The sequence below is a fragment of the Triticum aestivum genome, chromosome 4D, assembly GCF_018294505.1.
Source record: "Triticum aestivum cultivar Chinese Spring chromosome 4D, IWGSC CS RefSeq v2.1, whole genome shotgun sequence".
NCBI classification, from domain to species: domain Eukaryota; kingdom Viridiplantae; phylum Streptophyta; class Magnoliopsida; order Poales; family Poaceae; genus Triticum; species Triticum aestivum.
The window spans coordinates 271,267,646-271,281,708 of record NC_057805.1 but is presented as its reverse complement, the minus strand read 5'-3'; the positions used below and the strand labels follow the sequence as shown (position 1 = coordinate 271,281,708).

Sequence of the window (14,063 nt, the reverse complement as noted above, 5' to 3'; positions counted from 1 at the left end):
CGACCGGCGGTGCGCCGCCCCGCCCGCCCCAAAACCACTCCCCACCGCCGGTCAGCGGGCGCCCCGACCATCCCTCTAGGCCCCCCGTGCCGAGCTTTTTCTCCGGCGATCCCCATGCCTCCGCCCCACCACCGCCGGCAACCACCGCCCCACCCTGAACCCTAAGATAGATAGTGGGGTACCTCTCCAGCGAGCCTCCCTCCCTGCTACAGCTGGTTCTTCCTTAACTCCATCAAGCCCCCCACCCCCTGAAAATCGACTGACCCAAAAGTCGATTCAGTTGACTGAAGTGTAGCCAATTCGGAGCAGCATCGCAAGCAAGAGCAAGAGTGAGAGCAGCAGCGCAAGCAAGGGCAAGAGCAAGAGCAATAGCAAGAGCAGAGCAGGCAGGGGACCGAGAGCAAGCGCAGAGCAACAGCGCGAGCGAGAGCTAAAACAGCAGCAACTCGTACTGATGTGGACGTCACCGCCGAGGGAGCGACGCTGTGGAGGAAGTGGCCGGCGCCGCCACCGTGGATGGAGTTGTGCCATGTCGGCTCGGGACCGAGCGCCGGCAGCACCTTGAGATCGAATCAAGAAGAAAAATGCGGCAATCAGTGTACAACCTCTTTGGTGGCGCCGATTAGGCCTTAGCTTCATCCGAGGAAACGCTGATGATGCTGTTCTTCTGGTGGTGTAGGTGAAGACGACGGTGTGGGAATGGAGGTGGCGCGAAAGACGAGGGGAACGTCGGGGCAGCTCCTTGGAGGTGGAGGACGGGGTGGCTGAACCGGCGGGACGACGAGATCGACGATGGATCCTCATCCGGTATGGTGGATGAGGGATGTCGAGGTGTTGCTGTGGACGTCGTCGTCGGGGAAGAGGCTCCGGCTGGGTGGCGGACGGAGGAGGGTGTGGGGCTTCACGGGTTTTCGTGGCCTCGGTGTACGAATGGGTGGGCGGATGGGATGGGAGTGGGGAACCATGGCTTATGGATGCGCTTGTCCGAAATGTGGGGTAAGTTACGAAAGTACCCCCATCAATTTGAGCTAGGCGGTTCTTTCGGTTCAGGGGTATCACGGGCATTTCGTGTGTCAGGATTTCGCAGGAGGTGGGAGTTTTCGTGCGCATTGTAATTTTGGGATAGCAAGGCGCGGGTTGAGATGAAGGGAGTTTTCAGAGCACAACGAGACAAAGATATATCTTAAATATTTCGGGGTAACAAGGCGCGGGTTGAAGAGGCGGGAGTTTCGCAGCACGATAGACAGAGATGCTAGCTTGAAATTTCAGCATAACAAGGCGCGGCTTGAAATTTTGGGAGAACAAGCTTAACGTGTACCCAAAAAAAGACAATCGCACCTCATCACTAGAGATAGCCATGTCCCGTTTTACTATATTACTAGAAATGCATTCAAATACAACTAAAAAAATAAAAAAATCGGGACAACAAACATAACGTGTACAATACCAAAACAATTTGCACTTCCCTCAACAATAAAAAAACAATGTACGTTGTCTAGCATATGGACTAAATTTGAGTACATTTTCCCTGTTTGAATGGGATTGTACTCGGGTTAGTTATACAACCATCTAAATATTATCTTCACAACACATGACATGAATATAGGAGAAGTAAATTCCTATATAAATATGAACTAAATGTACATACGATCTCAAATTCAAATATATGTATCCATTTTATGTTGAACTCAAATCATAGTACATGTATGCTCTAGCTAGATGTTCGGAATCTAAACCATGTATGATACTATGTACAATGTGTTTAACACGCACAACACACACACACACACAAACACCATTTAGACTAGTAAGGTACACATGCATTGCACGCATGAGATTAGGCAACCAAATTATGAATACATACCACATTATATCATGTAAGCTTTGAGTCATATATGCATGATGTAGATGTTCGTTTAATTCTTATAGTTCATTTCATTCAAAATCATCTAGTTTTTATAAGAAAGCTAATCTATTTTAAGATTCATGGAATTGTGCGTTGTAAAGCATAAAGTAAAAACAAATAATGGCAAATCATGTAGAAAAACATTTGGGCAATTCTGATACAGAAGATTCTAGAACAAAGAAGAAGTGCTTGTGTTTTGAGGTTTGTGCATTATGCTTAAGTTCAACCATGGAGTCTTCTGAATTGTACATGTGGCAAAATCTGGTGGAATCTAGATGATATCCAATGGCTAGTAGTGCTCAATTTTTCCATCGCTGCACCATCGGATTGGCTTCATCCAACGACCATATTTCAAAGTTAAAGTTATCCGCACACTATATAAAAATATAAAACATAATATATAGGGGTGTAGATATAGATATGTGATGTGAAAGCCACCCATCATCTCCAATTAGAATAGTGTGTCCATGCACGGATGCAATGTGGCCAAACGATGTCTGCCATTGGTATCTCAAATTCAAATCAGTCTGACCTTGTTCAATGTGTATACAGTACAACATGCTCATTTCCAAACCACACCGCGCATATCTCAGTTATATTCATGCATGCATGGGTTTCAAACATCATGATCTCTTATTCAAATATTTGAATTCAACTTTACATTGATTATGACCTCACCTAGTCTTTTACACCCACACAGTCGTCTTCTCTTTATAATTGTACCAGCTTTCTCTCGTGCATGCATGCACACACACTACCAGTCGGCATTATCCATCGCACACATTCAATCTTTTTCTTCAGGTCGGTCTCCCATGCATGCACACACACACCTCCCCATCTCCATCATATAGGGCATTCTTTATCTCTCACGTGCATGCGCAACGATCGATGTTCCTCTATGTGTGTGTGTATATAGCTAGGTCTTTCACAGTTTTCCACACAAACCGATCAATGGTACAAGAAATATGTCAACTTATGACCATCACTATTGGTCACTGAAAGGTCATTCTTTTTCATTTGCGACCTTTTTTTGACCAAAAAACAGATGGTCAAAAGCTGACGGTCGTAAATTGAAATTAACGACCATCTCAGTGAGAAGGTCGTGGAAGGCCACGACCCAAAAAAAAGGTCGTTGATCCTATGACCTTCTGTTTTGGTCGCTAGCTCTCTGCCCAGGCCACGTCGGATCCGACGTGCCAAGCTGACGTGGCAAAATTGCGACCAAATGAAAAGGTCGTTGACAAGAATCAGCTCGGTCTGATTAGGTGTCTACATGGGCCGAGCCCAACAATTCAGGCCATTTATTGTTTTTTTTCTTTCAATTTTGGTCAGCTACATGGGTCTGGCCCAACAATTCGGGCTTTTATTTATTTCTGGGCCATGGCCGTTTAACATTGTTTGGGCTATTATATTTTGGGGCTGGTCCCGCTTCTCATCATCTCACACATTGGGCCCACTTGACAGAAATTTCAAAAGTGCTCAAATTATTTTCATAAATGGGTCCCACAAGTCAGGTTTCAATTCAACACGTTTTCAAATCTCATACATAATCAATATTTCAAACAGAACATTACAAATGTGGTTCATCAACTAACACTAAGTCACTACAATCTATACATAGTCTATTACAACCCTAATATGCCTACTATTACAATATAATAATATTTACTGTCTATTACAGTCAAACAAAAGAGCGACTCTTTGCTGAGTAGGGCTATCCGGCTTTGAACTTAAAATTTCATAGACCTCCTGTAAAAGAGTGATCACATAGGCTACCAGCATTAGAGCAGCTATATTGTACGGAGCTTCAAAAAAATATTGAAAGAGATTTCATAGAAATGTAGATTTATGGACCAAATATATGATAAAGCAATAGATTCAGCCAACTTCAAAGACCTAGATATTTAAGAGACCAATTTTATATCAGGACACGAGATGTTTGTGATGCATCTTCGCAGAACCACAAGAACACTAGATATAGTATAATATGATTCTAGGAGTATAATGCTAACCAGAAGAGCATCAATCAGTAGCAGGTATATAGCTAGCAAACTATCTACTAGACATCATCAACCCTTGAACCATAACATGTCCAGCAAAGAAACAAAAAATGGGACAAGTACTAATTCTAGATAGCAGCAAAACATATCCAAGAAGGCCATCCAATGGTTTCAGCCACATCCTAATAGAGCATGGTTCTAGAAGAGGAAAGGGAGGAGCTCACAGTGGTGGTTTGTGTAGCCGACGTCGAACACCCTCTATTCGTCAATTGCGAGCACCATGCACCTTGGTTGGACATGAAGCGCTTGTCCTCTGTTGCACCATGCACCTTTGATGAAATAGCTACGGCTGATCACTAAAACCTGTGAATATCAGAAAGAGCTATTCAGTACAAAAAGTAAATCACGACAATATGTCAGCAGTAATAAATACAGAATCTGAACAAAAAGAACTACTCCTAGTTAGAATTATTTTTGTTTTGGTAAGGTATAAGAGTAGCAGGTAAAGATAACATGAACATATTGTTTGATCAGATAAGCTATATGATTGTATCAACACATGTGTAATGCATGGTACATGTCAAATCCATGATATGAAACATAGATAAACCAGTAGTCTAAGATTAAAAATTCTGAAGTCTAAATCAGTAGCAGCTTAACAGTCTGTAGTCTAAGTTTCCAAGCTTGTCTACCAAACAAATTGTATCAACTTAACAATTAGTCATGCATAAGTGTTTGACATAAAAAACATACAGAAGTGCAGACTCGAGATTAACAATTAGGATGCATGCTCTAAACATACAGAAGTTCTACAGAGCAGCTGCAATGGCATCACAGTTGAGTTGCCAGACTAAAACAAAGCCATGTATGTATGTATGTAACAAAATCAGCCGAACTGAATATGCATCCTCAGCTAATTAAAAGCAGTGGATAATAGTATAGTTCATCAACTGATATGGGAAGCTAGCCAAGTTTCCCAATGGGAAGAGCTCACAAGAGCAGACAAAGAAATGGATATTTTAAACTAGACTAGATTGCAGGGGAAAGGAGACAGGATGTGTGGCATTACCAAGATAAGATAGACACAGACAGGTACCAACAGGAAGAGGAAAATGGAAAATGCAGGCTACATGACCGAGGTTCTACCAACAAGAACCAAGCAAATTATTAACCCGGTGAGTTAGTCAGATGAGGCAAGCAGCCCAGATGCATAAGGGTGGATTGCTCAGTTCACTTCAGAACGACCGGCTAGGTTCACTTCTTGTGCACCCTGTAGTCTGGGGAGTTTGGCTGCAAGGGGGACAACGGCTGCCTCGATGCGTCCGGGCTCGTGTCCTTCAAGCTCGACGACTTGTGCTTCTGCTGTAGCACCAAGAATGACATAGTTAATTTAGTCAAGGTAGCCAGACAGTAGGGTAATTCAGGTTTCGACTAACAGTTGTACTGCCTGTGGTGTGTGTGTACTAAATAAAATTAAATCAGTAAACACTTGAGATTTTATGGTTGGGTTGGTTGGTGCTTTTACCTTGGTGGAATTGCTGGCAAAGTGCTTCCTTTCGGACCAATGTTTCTGCCCCAGCATGTAAAGGTCCAGAAATTGGTGCATACATATTGTGGCCCCTACACCAAAATAAACATCAGTTGTGCGATTCAAAGAAATGTCAATATAACAGCATCTAGCATCATTCAGAGAGTTGAGTAAATACAGTGACCTCACTACATTTAACATAAGATTACAAAGGTAGGATTCAACAAAAGCTAAGCAATGTAGACACCTTTCAGTCAACTGAGCGACCATTGATACAAAAATAGTAAGGAAATCTACAGCCTAAAAAATACATAAGAGCAACACTAATTGCTTCTACTGACATTAAAAGCACCAAACTGACAGCACTTTTAGCCAACTAAGCAACTTCACTAGGAAACAAATGAACGACAATTGCACACAAAAGTGACGAGGATCTTGGCAGACCAAAAAGAGTTCCGAATTAACAGACCAGACCAGCAATCCTAGATTACTCCAACGGCAACAAGATCAACAGTTGATGCAACCCGTCAAGGTAATTCCCCTATTGATCGGCCAAGCATCTAGCCATCTAAAGCAAAATGATATAGGTAGGTAACAGTGCAATCCTTATCATCCCCAACCGGACAGCTGCAGCCACACGCGCGAACAAATAATCCGCAGTAGAGACAACAAATTTCGTAAATCCGAGCTAAATCACCGAACGCCATAGTCTCCCGCTCAACGATCCAAAGGGTCAATCAGCTTAGCGATGGCGCGATAAACAAGTGGTGGAGGAGGACGAGGAGGCATCAAGCATGAAATCGACTCATAATATGAGCGAGGAAAGGGAGACGGGGTGTGGTGATGTTACTGACGTCGGGGGTGTCCCTGAGGCGCTTGCGTAGGTCGTCGCTCTCCCTGGCGAGCTCGTCGCAGGACTCCATGGCGTGCTCGAGGTCGCGCTCATAGAGGCCGCACTCCTTCTCGAGCCTGGCGGTGTGGGCGGCGAGCTCGTTGCGCTCGGCCGCTGCGGCCTCCTTCTCCTCCATGCAGCGCCGGATCCCCTCCGCGTTCATCGTGGAATCCCTCTGCACGGTGCCGTTTTGATTCGTTAGGGCGGACCACAACGGAATGGACGGGGAATTGGGGAAGGGGGGGAAGGGACTGACCCTGAGGAGGTCGATGCGACGGGCGGCAGCGTGGAGGTCCTCCTCGAGTGCGTAGACGTGGTCCTGGAGGCGGCGGCGCAGGTCCTAGGAGACGAGGAGGTTGAGGCGGAGCGAGCGGTCGGGCACGGGGAGGCAGGGGGCAGACTTGGTCTGGCGCAGCACCCCGCCCATGCCGCCGGCGAGCCACTGGTCCAGCTGGTGGTGGTGCTGCATGATGGCGGCGCCCTGGACCGGATCCGGTGCTGCACCTCCAGCCTCGCGGATCCAGAGCTCGATCGCCATGGCTGCACCACGGGCTAGGGTTTCGGGCGCTTGGGAAAGAAGGAAAAGGTGGGGGGCGCCGGCGATGGTGGAGTAGAGGAGAGGGTGGGGGTCTCCGGCGGTCTCGGACGAGGTGACGGGTGCGCGCGGGCGGCAGAGGGGCGTGCGGCGCAGGGAAGGGAAGAGAGGAAGGAGAGTAGAGCGAGGGGAGAAAGAAATAAGGCGGGGAGGGAGGGGGTGGATGCAAAACATGCACGAGGACTCAGGAGAGCTAGGGTTTCGGCTTAGGTGGGCTTCGGGTGAGCACTACCGTTGGATTCGGGAGCATTCGACGGTGTTCCATCCACGATCTGCGTGAAATGCCCACGGACCAATCAAAATGCAATACGCGCGTGCGATGTCATGACCATCTAAATTGGTCGTAGTTAACTAAAAAATTGGTCGTACTTGACTAAAACTTTATTTTTCATTTTTCAAGTGCTTAAAATGAGTTTTTGTGTGAAGGGCCTACCATATATTTATTGCAAAATGGGACCAGGTCATTTTTATAAAATACTAGGCCGTATATAATGCACAATTGACAAAATGGTTGGTTGTCAAAAGTTTTTACACACCTTTGGTGAAAAAGACAAATTTCTGCCGATTCAGTTGGAAGCGGGTCAAATATGAACTGCACCTGCCTCATAGTTTGCTCTTTATTTTTTCCAAAAATCATATCTAGGTACATAAGTATCTATTTAATCATAGAAACATAATTTTTTTTCAATATTCAACCACTAGCTAGGAACGGTCATGCCCGCCGTTTTGACCGCATTTTGAAACGGGCATGAAATATTCAAAACAAAAAAAATCAAAAAATTGGAAAACCTTCGCATTGTGTCATTACATGTGACCAAGTTACCAGGAAAAATAATAAACTTGTAATACAATAATTATTTAAAAGAAGGGTTCTCAGAAATGAGCTATCATGTGTGAAGATTCATGGCTTTCAAGCCAAATGATCAATCTTATGGCCACATTCATGGCATATTTTTTAAATGATCTCATATTGTGCACAAGGGTGCATCTTGGGATGGCAAACAATGTTGCCTAAGGAAATTTTAATTTTCTTTGAACGAAAAATTCATTTTCTATTTTTCGAGTGCCCAAAATGAGGTTTTTTTGTGAAGGACCTACCATATATTTGTTGCTAAATGGGACCAGGTCATTTTTATAAAATACTAGGCCATATATAATGCACAATTGACAAAATGGTTGGTTGTCAAAACTTTTGATACACCTCTGGTGAAAAAGACAAATTTCTGCCGATTCAGTTGGAAGTGGGTCAAATTTGAATTGCAGCTGCCTCATAGTTTGCTCTTTATTTTTTCCAAAAATCATTTCTAGGTACATAAGTATATATTTAATCAGAGAAACACAAAAAAATTCCAAGATTCAACCACTAGCTAGGATCGGTCATTCCCGCCGTTTTGACCGCATCTTGAAACGGGCATAAAAAATTCAAAAAAAATCAAAAAATTGGAAAACCTTCGCATTGTGTCATTACATGTGACCAAGTTACCTGGAAAAATAATAAACTTGTAATATGATAATTCTTTTGAAAAAGTGTTCTCAGAAATGAGCTATCATGTGTGAAGATTCATGGCTTTCCAGCCAAATGATCAATCTTATGGTCACATTCATGGCATAGTTTGTTCAAATGATCTCATATTGTGCAGCATGGTGCATCTTGGGATGGCAAACAATGTTGCCTAAGGAAGTTTTCATTTTCTTTGGACGAAAAATCCATTTTCTATTTTTCGAGTGCCCAAAATGAGTTTTTTTATGAAGGACCTACCATATATTTGTTGCAAAATGGGACCAGGTCATTTTTATAAAATACTAGGCCATATATAATGCACAATTGAAAAAATGGTTGGTTGTTAAAACTTTTGATACACCTCTGGTGAAAAAGACAAATTTCTGCCGATTCAGCTGGAAGCGGGTCAAATTTGAACTGCAGCTGCCTCATAGTTTGCACTTTATTTTTTTTCCAAAAATCATTTCTAGGTACATAAGTATATATTTAATCAGAGAAACACAAAAAAATTCCAAGATTCAACCATAGCAAGGAACGGCCATTCCCGCCGTTTTGACCGCATTCTGAAACGAGCATAAAAAATTCAAAAAAATAAAAAAATTGGAAAACCTTCGCATTGTGTCATTACATGTGACCAAGTTACCAGGAAAAATAATAAACTTGTAATACGATAATTCTTTTGAAAAAGTGTTCTCAGAAATGAGCTATCATGTGTGAAGATTCATGGCTTTCAAGCCAAATGATCAATCTTATGGCCAGATTCATGGCATAGTTTGTTCAAATGATCTCATATTGTGCACCAGGGTGCATCTTGGGATGGCAAACAATGTTGCCTATGGGAGTTTCCATTTTCTTTGGGAAAAAAATCAATTTTCCTTTTTCCAAGTGCCCAAAATGAGTTTTTTTTGTGAAGGACCTACCATATATTTGTTGCAAAATTGGACCAAATCAATTTTATAAAATACTACGACATATTTAATGCACAATTGACAAAATGGTTGGGTGTCAAAATCTTTGATCCACCTCTGGTGAAAAAGACAAATTTCCGCCGATTCAGTAGGAAGCGGGTCAAATTTGAACTACAGCCGCCTTATAGTTTTCTCTTTATTTTTTCCAAAAATCATTTCTAGATACATAAGTGTGACACCCAAGTTTTTATTTGGATTTTTCAAAAGGTTTTTATTTGACTTGAGGGAGTGATCAAATTTTTTTCTTCAAGAGAACTCTCACTCTCAAATATTTTTCTTTATGGCAAAAGTTTTATTTGGATTCAACCAAGATCTGTCTTTGGTCTTGGAGGTTCTTGCTTTTCACTTGGACTCAAGACAAAATATTTTCACTTGGGAAATGACTTTTGAAAATCTCCTTGAAATTTGCACTATGGCTTTTGGAAAATCCTTTGCCACTTTCAACAATTCCTTCTTGCCATGGCCTTAGTGCAAATCCTCTCTCCTAACCCTTCCCTCACCTTTGGATCATGATTTGCATCAAATCCAGCAAGTTGAACCTCCCCATGTATTTATTTCCATTTAAATCTTATTCAAATAAATTTCTGCCTTCTTTCCTAGCACTTGGAGATTTGCAAAGGAACTCCACTTTCTGTCTTGATTTTTGCCCCCAAACCTTTTTCCCCTCCTAGTCCTTTGAACCCTCAATCAAGAACCATGAAGATCCACTGGTCTTCAGTTCAAAATTTTCAAACTACACTTGCTGCAAGTTTGGACCAGATTTGCCAAATTTAGTGAAATTCATTCAAAACCTCCTCCAAAAATTCCAAGTAAAATCAAGCAGCCTCTGGGTGCATTGAGTGGTCACCTCACCAAGTTACAGCTCCAGAAAAATTTATCTCATTGCAAAATCTTTCTGTCGAATAGCTGCAGTGCACTGTCCATGTCAAGTTCAGAAAGTTCAGAGATTCCGTGAGTGGCTTGCTGTCGTTTTCTTCAGAGAAGGACGTCAATCTCGCCAGTACCACCGCGTCGCCTTGCCCCTCGTCCCCGCCCTCTTGTTCCTGCACCGCACGAACGCCTGGCGCCTTGCGGGCGTCGGCGACGAGCAGCAGAAGGTGCGCCGCCCTGTGACCGACGCCGGCGGCGGCTTTGCGGACGCCAGCAGGAGACACGGCGCCGACGACGCCACCCAGCGCCGCCCAAACCACCGGAGCTCGCCGCGTGGCCTTCCACTCCCCCGAACGCGCTGCCGCTCTCGTCGTGAACCGCAGGGCGCGGAGCGCGCTCTCTGCCGCCGTTGAGCCCGTGCGGTCACCTCACTGTGGACCGACGCCATTACGCCAAGACCGACCCTGTTTAGCTGTGAAACGACTCCAGTAACCTCCACTGATGCTGCCTGGCCACTCAAACCTCCTGCCAACCCACTGCTCCGCCGTAATCGCTCGCCGGAGATTCTCCGTTCACGGCCACCCCGTCGATCTGCCTATAAATAGAGGCCCCGAGCTTCAACTCGAGCACCCACCATCCCTGCACTCCCCCTAGAGCAAGCCTAGCCACTGGTAGAGCCCCGAGGAGGTCTCCTTCCTCGACTCCGGCCGCCGCGACCCGCCACGGGATCCAGCCCGATTCGCCCCCGTGTGTGCTCCTCCGCCCCCATTCTCTTGCCAGTAGCTTCACCTTGCACCCCTCGTTCTGACCCGTGCCTCAATTCGTAGTTTGCAGCCCTCCACCGGAGTTCCCCATCCTCACCCGAGCCGCCGTCCGCCAGAGATAGTGTCGCCGTCGACGTGGTGCTCCCCGTTGGACGAGTCCACCACCCACCGACGCGGAAGGAGACGCTGAAGCTCTTGGTACCCTCCGTTTCTCCTAACTCGCCGTGGTTCGACGCCGGCGTCCACCGCAGTCTTCGGGCGCCGGCGAGCTTTTTAAACCTGACAGGTGGACCCCGCCTGTCAGCCTCTATTCTATTCCCCTTCGAACCATTTTCTGTTGGCGCCTTCGGGCAAATACGTTTTCTCCTTTGCGCTTGCGCATTCCCAACCGAAGCGTTTTCTGTTTTCTCAGTTAAAACCCTGGAACTTTTCTGTTTCATTACAGATAAGTCCCTGGACAGTAACCTTTATAACTTTTTAATAAAAAGGAATTTTTGAGTGATTCTTTTTCTGACAATCTTCAAATTTTGTCTAGTTTTTTATGGGATTTATTTGAAAATTATTTGGAAAATTTTCTGTGCAAGTGTTGGTTTTCACGTTAGTACCCGTTTTGTGATTGCCGTTGGTTCCGGAAGAGGTGACGGAGCCGCGAACTTCGCCGAGCTAGACTCCGACTTCTCTGAACCAGGCAAGCATGTTTTGAACATTTGATATGACAGGGGTTTTACATGTTCACGTGAGAGTTTGTGCGTGGCATATGAGTATCGGTAAATACCTCGTTGCTTGTAAGGCAACGACCCGGTTGTTCCAAAGTCGCGATGATCTCTGATGAGAGATGGCCTAATCATGTGGTGACATGAAGGGCAGCAAGGTGGTACTGTTGTAGCATACCAGCCTTGCGTCATCCGACTTTCTCCGACGTTAACGTGGTTGGAGCCACGTTATCGTTCTCTTCCCGCATGTTCCAAAGTTGCGATGATCTCTGATGAGAGATGGCCTAATCATGTGGTGACATGAAGGGCAGCAAGGTGGTACTGTTGTAGCATACCAGCCTTGCGCCATCCGACTTTCTCCGACGTTAACATGGTTGGAGCCACGTTACCGTTCTTTCCCCTTTTCGTGCTACCACATGTCTCATTGCCAGGATGCGGTTTAGTAAGTTGGTAACCTCTTTCCGTGTACACACCAAACAGAGAGGCTGGGATGATGGTACCTTGGCCCAGGATTAAAGCCAGTCATCCGGTCAGGGGGCATGGGTGTTTCCGGTTGGGACCGAGAGGGGGGGCACCCCCTTAGAGCGCGCGTATAGAAATTTGATCCCATGCTACGCGAGGTTGTAGCCTCCCCGTCTCAAGGTTTTTCTTGAATGTTGCCGAGGGTGATCCCTGGCTTCGGATGGTTGAATTGGGTGTGTACTGGTTAGACGTGTTTCTTCCAAAACACCGTAGACGGAACTAGTCCCCGTGACTACTGAAATCCGTTGGCTGTGGTTAAGTACAAACTCTGCAGAGTCAATTCTTTCCAAATCATCGTATCCATGATCAAGTAGTGTAAACATTATATCCATGCCTATCCGTGTGAAAAACTTGTCCCCGGTGAACAAGCTCAAGTGGTAAATCCAGTTTTATTGTTATTCCTGTGGATGGACTAACTTTATATTTGTCGCATGCTTGTGATAATTTATGTTCCCGAACGATTGTATTATTGAGCTGTAATATAAGCCCTTTATGTGATGTCGCACAGACGTCCGACTGTGGCGTGCACTATCTTTATTGTCTGTTGCAAGCCCTTTATGTGGTGTCGCCTCGACGCCCGACTGTGGCATTATTATTCTGCATTTTCCTCTCGAGGAGTCTTTCAGACACTCGTTTGGCACCCGCATTATTATTCCGCATTTTCCGCTCGAGGGTTCTTTCAGACACTCGTTTGGCACCCGCATTATTATTCCGCATTTACCGCTCGAGGAGTCTTTCAGACACTCGTTTGGCACCTGTATTATAATTCCGCATTTTCCGCTCGAGGAGTCTTTCAGACACTCGTTTGGCACCAGTATTACTATTCTGCAGTTTCCGCTCGAGGCGTCATTCAGACCCTCGCTTGGCACCCAGTATTTATTATCTCTATGTCTGATCGCACTGGTTAACTTGTTCATGTGCTTCATGTTTACATTTGTTATACCTTATGTCCGAACTGTCTTGCGAGTACTTTCATAGTACTCACCTGGCTTGTTGATTTGGCCAGATGTTGACGAAGGCGATCTCTTGGATGAAGAGTTTGATAGCGCGTCCGATGCCTAGAGGAGTCCCAGTCAGTCCTGCGCGATCCCGGATTTTGGTCACTTGTATTGTATACGCTTCCGCCACCCGCAATAAGTCTTCTCGAGCCTCACTCCGACGCTCGAAGAGTTGTAGTCTTCTGGAATCATATCACTCGCTTCGCGATGATATTTCCACCACCGTTATTATCGTGAGTTAGTAATTTGCCACCCTACCGCCGTCTTGTCTCAGCGGCGTGCATGTAATAAATTGTTGGGCAGTCTCTGCTCAACCTTGTATTATATTTAGTACTCCTGGTATTTTTCTTCTGTGACCAAGATATTGTCTACCAGTGAGAAGGAAATTCTTCCTCGCTGGTCCGTAAAAGGGATTGGTCTCTCAATAATTATTTTATTGAAAAACCGGTCGTGACAATAAGTATATATTTAATTAGAAATACATGGTTTGGTGGCGATACGTCGAGGTTTGGACGGTGGCCGTGGGCCCCAACTCCAGAGCGCGTAAACTCGCATGACCGCCGCGTGGTCACCGCGTGACTGTGGCATTGCCCTACGTTCTGGACGGCATATGCATGTCTAGTAGGTTGGGAACTCCCCAGGTAGGTGCTAGGAAGAAAATGACAACAAAAGAATGCAACGAGGAGACCGAACTATGCTCAAACATTTATTAGCAGCCAAGTGTTTGATTAGCGGTACGGGAAATGCACATGGCCAATGGGCGTGAGTTTTGGCTGAGGATGATCATCTACTAAGAAGACTGTCTT

The 14,063-nt window shown here is 45.1% G+C and overlaps 1 pseudogene; it reads right to left on the bottom strand.

Annotated features, from left to right (window-relative positions):
- Positions 1-5,160: 5,160 nt before the first annotated feature.
- On the bottom strand, positions 5,161-6,864 carry LOC123096889 (uncharacterized; annotated as a pseudogene).
- Between the last annotated feature and the right edge of the window lie 7,199 nt (positions 6,865-14,063).